Raw genomic sequence first — 5,876 nt, 5'->3', positions numbered from 1 at the left:
CGGGTCAGCATCAACTCAACAGCAACTGGTTGGTTTATTATGTGCCAGGCCTTGGGTTAAGCACTTTATATACACTATGACATTTAATTCTCATGTCGACCCTATGAGGTGAGTGGTATTATTAGAGGGTTAAGTAACTTGCCCAAAAGTCTCAACTAAGAGATCATTCTGTTTGTGCCTGACAGTATTTCTCCAACTCAGCTGTCTCTGTGCTAACGTGCACAACAGACACCACACCAAGGATAACACAATTCCTCCTCTCTCTTTGGTTCCAATTTTCTCTCTGGAGGAATTCCAGTATTTTGTGGGCCTAGGATTATGAGGGACCGTCATCAGGGGAAAAAAAAAAACGCAGCAACTCCAAGATTCCTCTCAAGGTCCTTTGCGTGGTCCTTTGTGTGTAAACTGACCAGCAATTTATACACTAGTCATCACCTGACCCCCACAACCCTTCTATGAGGTAGGAAATCATACTAGCTTGGATTTTTGTCTAAGGCCACACAGGCTCAGAGACTTTATGCTAACTTGCCCCCGATCACTAGAAGAAATGGAGCCACTGATTTTGAACCCAGGCCTTTCCAACTTCAAAGCCTGTGCTGTTTCTCATGGTAAGACCACAATATAGGTATGTGCATGATTTTTGTCCAAATCCTGGACTTAGGAGAGCTTCCTGCAGTTTTTTCCCATCAGCTTAGCACTGCATTACCGGGGAGAATCTCCCTTTTTTGCGAACTCTGAGACAGTACTCATATTTGTGAAATTCTAAGATTTAGAAGTTAAGAGGTACCCATTAGGAAATCTCAAACCTAATGCTTCTCTATTTTCTTTCCTGCCTTTTAAACAAGTTCCCTCTTTCAAAGTAAACATCTTCCCTAAACACCAACTCCCCATTCAGATTTCCGACGTTTTAAAACATACCAAGTATGAATTACTAATATTCTCTCTCTCACAGGCAGCACAGGGTCTCTCTGTCGTCCTGCTTAGGTTCTAATCATTACTAAATACGTCAATTCATTTCTTTATTCAACACTTAAAACCACTTTCTTTGTGCCAGGCCTATGCTGGGCCTACCCCTTGTCTGTATTTCTCATAAGACTTTAAGCCCCAAGAGGGCAAGAACCAAGCCTGTCCGGTCTACCACTATGCCCTATCCATCCCTCTATCCCTCCACCCCCACCTAGCATAAAGTGCTCAAAAACATTTTGTTAAATGAGTGAATGAACGAACGACAGCTGAAGCAACTCACTAGTGTAAAACCACAGAAGTCACCCACCCACCCTCCGTCTGAAGGTAGCAGAAACACTGCCGATGCCTTTGCTGAGTAGAGGAAGCTAGATACTCTATCAAGTCATTCCCAGGGTATCAAAGGGAGCGAGACAGATGCGTCTCGCAAATAGAGTGACGCGTATTTCCAGATCGGCATGGAGAGCCTGCCAAAGCGTCCGGTAAAGGTCAACTGGGCTGCCGGGAAATCTGCCCTTGTTCCAGGGCCCCGGAAGCTGCAATCCCAAATTCGAGAACTGCTAACAAGGGCAGAGGAGGCCTGAGCAGAGTGGGAGAGTAAATCCTGGCCGTCACCTGAGTCCCGGTCCGGGGACGGGGGCGCAGGTGCGATGAGCGTCCAAGTATCTGCCCTTCCTCCTCTTCTGGGTTCCCGGTCCCCTGCTCCTATTTCACCACATTCATGGCCTCGTCAGCCTCTGGCCTCACCCGGATGCCTGAGGCCAAGAGCTCCTGGATGCAAAGGGCCAACTGGGCCCCCAGATTCGGCACCGGAACCCCGGAAAGAGAAAGAGAAGTCAGGCCAGGGCCAGGGCGGACAGTCGCGATCACCCCTCCCCTAACTCAGAGGTCACGGCCTGGAGCCGTTACCATGGCAACAGACGGCCCCGGCAAGCCGCCTCTCCCGGCCAGGTAGCTACCACTGAGACCGCATGCTCACCTGTGCCCCAGCCCACCCTGCTCGGTCCGAGCCCGGCTCTCTGCCCGCTCTCCGGGAGCACGGACGTTGCGGTTCCCAACGGCCCGCAGGGCCTCACTCCCAGAACCCGCCCACTGGCCGCCGCTTCTCTCGGAGCGTAGGGATTGGCTGAGCTCCATCCAAAGGACGGGAAGAAGCTGGGCATCGGCAACAGAGCCCCGCTCCGCAAAGATGAAAACAGCGCTGTCTGGTGGCCAGGAGGTTTCCCAGGGATGTCGCCACGTGATTTTCGCGTGGAAAAAGTGAAAGGTCGTCCATTCATTTATGCAACTGACGTTTATTAGGTATCTTCTAAGAGCCAGGTATGAGCACATAAAAACAAAAGACAAGATCCCTGCCTCAAGAAACTCTCCTTGGTAGAGTCTATAATCTACTACTGAAAACCTCTTCAGATCTAGGCTACCTTTCCAGCTGTGTGACCTTGGAAAAACTATTAACTTGTCTGAGCCTCTTTATCCTCTTCCGTGTAATGGTAATAATGCCCATTTCACAGGGTTGTTGTGAGGGTTAGATGAGATGATGATATATGTAAAGTGCTGTGCCAGGCACATACTCTTGTTGTAGCTAGTGTTAGTCTGAAGTTCCTGGGTGGTGCAAGTGGTCTGCAATCAGCTGCTAACCTAAAAGCTGGCAGTTCAAACCTACCCAGCAGCACTGCAGAAGAAAGGCCTGGAGATCTGCTTCTACAAAGATTCCGAAAAACCAAACCCATTACCGTCAAGTTGATTTTGACTCATAGCGACCATACAGCAGAACTGCCCTATAGGGTTTCCAGGGCTGTAAATCTTTATGGAAACAGACTGCTACATCTTTCTCCTGAAGAGCAGCTGGTGGATTGGAACCACTGACCTTTTGGTTAGCAGCCAAGCACTTAACCAGGGCTCCTTTCTGTAAAGATTACAGCCAAGAGAACCCTATGGAGCTCAGTTTTACTCTGTAACACATGGGGTCGCCATTAGTCCAAAACAACTTGACAGCAGTGGGTTTGGTTTTCGGTTGAGTGTTAGCCTAGGAATCCCTGGGTGGTGCAAATGCTTAAGTGCTCGAGTACTAACCGAAGGATTGGAGGTTTGAGTCCATCCAGAAGCACCTCAGAAGAAATGCCTGGCAACCTACTTCCAAAAAAAATCAGCCATTGACAACCCTATAGAGCACAGTTCTACTCTAACACACACAGGGTCGCCATGAGTCAGAATCGATTCCATGGCAACTACTTTGGTATTGGTATTGTTAGTCTACAAGTAATTGAAATATAGTAGAGATTAAGTCTTAACCTGACCCCTCAGGTACAAGTATTAGCACACTTCTCTGTGCCCCCACTGTCCCCTGTACAGATGTCTATTTTATCACCTACAGAAAAAAATCCTCAAAGTCCAAGCTCCTTCCAAAATCAACAAAAGCCACTGCCATTGAATCGATTCTGACTCACAGCAAGTCCATAGGGTTTCCTAGCCTGTAAATCTCTACAGAAGCAGACTGCCACATCTTTCTCCCTTGGAGCCACTGGTGGTCTCGAACCACCAGCCTTTCAGTTGTCAGTTGATTGCTTTAACCACTACGCCACCAGGGCTCCTTCCAAGTTCCTTAGCACAGCTTAAACCAAAAAACAAAAACTTTACCATGAAGTCAATTCCAACTCATGGCGACCCCATGTGTTACAGAGTAGAACTGCTCCATCGAGTTTTCTTGGCTGTAATCTTTACAGAAGCAGATCACCAGGCCTTTCTTCCTTGGTGCCACTGTCAAATTTGAGATTAACAGCCAATCACAAACCACTTGCACACCCAGCCTCCTAGCATGGCTCACCAGTCCCTTAATGCCCCTACCTGGCCCTGTCTTTCCATTCTCATCCCACTAGTCTCAGCCTGGCATATTTATTTACCTCTATTAACACAGTACTAGACCCCTTGTGGAGCCTCATGGCACAGTGGTTAAGAGTTCAGCTGCTAACCAGAAAAAGGTCAGCAGTTTAAATCCACCAGCTGCTCCTTGGAAACACTATGGGGCAGTTCTACTCTGTCCTACAGGGTCACTATGAGTTGGAAATTGACTTGATGGCAACAGGTTTTTTTTTTTTTTGGACCCCCTTGTAAGGAGACCTGGTGGCACAGTGGTTAAAGCAATTGACTGCTAGCTGAAAGGTTGGCAGTTCAAAACCACTAGTGGCTCTGCAGGAGAAAGATGTGGCAGTCTGCTTCTGTAGAGATTTACAGCCTAGGGGGTCACTATAAGTTGGAATCAACTCAATGGCAGTGGGATTGGTTTGGCTTGGCTTAGACCCCTTGTATTTCCCCACCCAGACTAAGTTGTTTCACACCTCTTTGCCTTTACTTATGTTTTTTCATCTACTTGGAGTGCACTTCCCACTTCTTTACCAAAGTAGCTTTGGCTCATTTTTCAAGCTTAAGGATCACCTCCTGTAGGAAGCTTCTAAGGTTGCATTATCAGCTTAAATACCCTTCCTCTGTGATCTCAAAGAGCCCCGTGCTAACCTCTTGCAGTGGAGATGGAGAGAAACAGTGTCAAGAAATATTTAAGACACATCAAGGGGTTGGCAACCAATGTCACAAATCGATTTGTTTATTAATCATTTAATGAGAAACTAATTTCCTCTGTAAACTTTCATCTAAATCACAATAAAAAATACTCCTTAATAAGCAACTAATAAAATACTTCATCAGTGTTTTAAAAAAGAAATTTTTAAGAGATGGTTATTAGCAGAACTTGTTCACTAATCGAGTATGTCGAAGGAGAAGGAAACAATTGCCTAGAATGACTAGCATTCATTCAGTCTACCAACAATGGGGATATAAAAATGACTGGGACCATCCCTACTCTTGAGGAATTGTCTAACAGATGGAGGAAGCAGTTAGGTCTACAAAATGTCAATAGAGTGTGAGAAATGCAGGACAGAAGTATGCATGGGTAGGCCCAGCCCAGCCAAGAAGAATCAGGGAAGGCTCTCCAGAGGAAGCTACCCTTGAGCCGAGTCTTGAGTGACAGCTAGTAGTTCTATCAGGCAGAACTGAATGGGACTTGAGAGCACAGACTTAGGAACCAGATAGAACTGGGTTCAGATCCTCACTCTGCTGCCTGCTAACCTTAGAGACAGTATTTACCCTTTGTTTTTGTTTTTTTTTTAAAAAAACAAAAAGACAAGAAAAGTACTCACCCCCTAAAGTTGTTGTGGGTATTAAATTATCTAATGGGGATAAACTGCACTTGACACAGTAATTGGCACCTCCAAAAAGAAAATAAAAAATTTTAAAAAACCATTGCCATAGAGTGGATTCTGGTACCTCTTAAGTGCTCAGTAAACTGTTATTGATATGTTTAGTATTCTCCAAATTTGTTCCTCCTTCTGTAAAGTCCTACGTCCACTTATGGCATTACTCATTCACAAAGCCAAAAACGTGAGTGACATCTTCAAGACCTCCCCATCTTTGCATTGTTCTCCAGATGATCTTCAACTTATGGTACCTCTGTCTCCTAAATGCCTCTCAAATTCATTATCATCTCTTACCTGGACCATTTTAGCAGCTCCCTCAATGGTCTCCTTGCCTTTCCCCTACCATTCTGTTGGCAGAGGGGGTCTTTCAGAAACTTAAATAAAACCATGAACCAGCTTAACCCCCTTTCTGCAATGGTCCCCCTTCTGGCCAACATCTGGTCCATGCCCTCCATGCTTTTTGCCTGGCCTGCCTTTACCTCTTCCCACAATTCGCTACACACGTGCCCTTCTATGCCTCTGCCCAAGCAGGCCCCTTTGCCTGAAATGAATGTCTACTCTTCCTTGGCTGCAAAACTCTAATCCATCCTGCCAGACCCAATTCAAAAGGCCCAGCTTGCAGAAGGCTCTCCAGGACTCCCTGGCTATAAGAGGCTTCCTCCCTTG

At 46.3% G+C, this 5,876-nt stretch overlaps 1 protein-coding gene across 2 annotated transcripts in view; it reads right to left on the bottom strand.

Moving 5' to 3' along the window:
* Window positions 1-2,050, bottom strand: part of SMIM12 (small integral membrane protein 12) — a 4,728-nt gene extending 2,678 nt beyond the window's left edge. The window contains exons 1-2 of one of the 2 annotated variants that reach the window (XM_023727259.1): window positions 1,943-2,050; window positions 1,579-1,752 (exon numbers count right to left, since the gene is read on the bottom strand). The gene's annotated coding sequence lies outside the window, so the exon portion shown is untranslated. The remainder of the gene's footprint in view (window positions 1-1,578; window positions 1,753-1,942) is intronic. The other variant, XM_023727260.1, reaches the window with a different exon arrangement.
* Window positions 2,051-5,876: the final 3,826 nt, after the last annotated feature.

This window comes from Trichechus manatus, unplaced genomic scaffold (genome assembly GCF_000243295.1).
Source record: "Trichechus manatus latirostris isolate Lorelei unplaced genomic scaffold, TriManLat1.0 scaffold00015, whole genome shotgun sequence".
Taxonomy (NCBI): domain Eukaryota; kingdom Metazoa; phylum Chordata; class Mammalia; order Sirenia; family Trichechidae; genus Trichechus; species Trichechus manatus.
The sequence above is the reverse complement of the archived record's forward strand: the minus strand, read 5'-3'. Positions and strand labels throughout refer to the sequence as shown.